Source organism: Buceros rhinoceros, unplaced genomic scaffold (assembly GCF_000710305.1).
Source record: "Buceros rhinoceros silvestris isolate BGI_N320 unplaced genomic scaffold, ASM71030v1 scaffold2168, whole genome shotgun sequence".
Taxonomy (NCBI): Eukaryota; Metazoa; Chordata; class Aves; order Bucerotiformes; family Bucerotidae; genus Buceros; species Buceros rhinoceros.
In genome coordinates, this window is record NW_010428565.1 from 15,338 (window position 1) to 17,528 (window position 2,191).

Sequence of the window (2,191 nt, forward strand, 5' to 3'; positions counted from 1 at the left end):
TATCAACTTCATGAAAGAAGCTGCAGAGAGCCCTGGCGTTACATTTTCTTCCAGAAGAGTTTGAATTATTTTTCTGTGAAGTTCCATAAATTTTTATTTCAGTCTGATTCGAACTGGAATGGTAGTCCTGCTTTCTGAGCACCTCAGTATTTTCTTTGCTATTTACCAGTACAGACATAATAGGGATTTGAATGATACGAAGGATAATGTAGGTAAAACAGATTATTCCCATGCCATTTACTGAATAATGTCCTGTAAAAAGGTTTAATTTATTGTAGAAATACTGTACAGTCTTATTCATTTATTTTATTTCCATGATTCTGTTAATCCTTGGCTACAGTGAATGAATACAAAAGGTAGTGTGGGCATCTGCATTTTAATGTTGACATGATTACATCTGACTTCAGTGAGTGAAGTCAAGGGAAAAATGTTGTTGATATTAAACAAAAGAGAAATTCCTCTAACAACATCTGGGATAAAGTGAAGATTGCATAACATAGAGCTGCCCACGGTCACATTGAATATTCATTTTTCATAAGAAATATTTAGACATTTGTCAGCACCCCTCATGGAGCCTAGTATCTAAATCCAGCAGAGACACCCCCCACTATGATTACCATCTTCTGCAACTCATTACAGAGAACCAGATATTCTTTGTTACTTCACATTGCTTTAATAATGCTGATGCAGTTTCACATGGTATATCCTCACAGATGTCAACGGCTGCTCTGAAACTTGGCTTTCTAGAACACATTCATTTATATTTTGCAGTATGAAGAGGTACTTCCCTGGTTTTGGGTCAATTTGTGTTTTGTTAGGGAAAATCCAATTTACTATATTCCCCCCCACCCCCCGCCCTTCTCAAACCACTTTATGAAAATACGGTTTCTGAAAATATTACTGTACCACAAAACTAAAAGTAAGGGAAAAATATCATGAAGGGAAAAATAAGTATTTTGTATGCTGAAAACATGAAATTTTTAATAAAATAATTTTCCTTGGGAAAAAAAAAACCCTGAAAATATATCTCAGACAATTATTTTGTAGTGTAAAACCAGTCACTTCATTGGTGCAACTAAAATGATTTTTCCACCATCCTTGGTTGAAAAGCTAATTTGCTCCTTTGTAAGGAACAGTGAGCAATGGGGTAGAAACCATGGGGAGGGACAAAATTCAGTAATGCAAAACATGCTGTGCATAACACGTTACACTTTGGATTGTTATTTAGCTTGTCAGTTTATGGCATGACAGCAAAACTGAATCCTTCAGTGGACACTGGAGACAGGCTGCTCCTTTTCTGCATCTTAGCAAAATGCTTTGAAAAAAAAAACCCAAAACCAGATGTACTCCAAGGGTTACTGTAGTTTATCATGAGAACTGTGTAAACAGTCAGTCTGCTCCAAGCACTCTGCTTCAGATCCATACTTAAAACTTTTGGCCTTGTTGCATGAGAAAAAGCAAATATATTTCATTCTTGCATGGGACCTGAGGACCACATGAGGGCAGGGCCTCACACTGTTATTCTTCCCTCACATAAGTGGAGATGGAGAGTCTTTGATACGACTAATGGTGCAAAGAGGCATCAGATTTATATGTCAAGGAAGGACAGAAGCCCCAGGAAGTTTGCTGGGTGATTTTACTTACTGTAACATGAAATTGGGATAGTCAAGGCTGGAAGGGCTTCTGAAAAGCAGGTTTGTACTAAAAGGACAAGAAAAACCAGGAATTGTAGTCAGTGACATAACATTTTCATAGCTGACTCTGTTCTCTATACAGTTCTCAAGTAGTAATCCAAAGTTGACTCTTTTTTTGGTGAAAAACTCAAACCTGTTGAACTCCAGTTATATATGCCCAGTAATGAACAGGTTAGGGGGAAGCTAACAAGTTCCCTTAATAACCTGCTCAATTTCTTCAGCAGTTAATTATTAATAGTCAAGGAGCCAGTTTGTTCAGTGTCTGATCAGCAATACACAGACATAAGTCTTCTGTGCTACATGGGAACCAGTTTCTCACTGGTCTTAAATGTACAGAAATCTTAGATACCTTCCAGTGGCTACGAAAGGAGGACTAGGAGCACAGATGATAAATTTCATTACTCTTTTTAGATGGAAGATTGAAGAGGTTAAAGTCAAGTTTTTTGAGGAGAGAGATCTGCTAGACGACAAGCTGGCTGAGGGGTTCTGGGGCACCT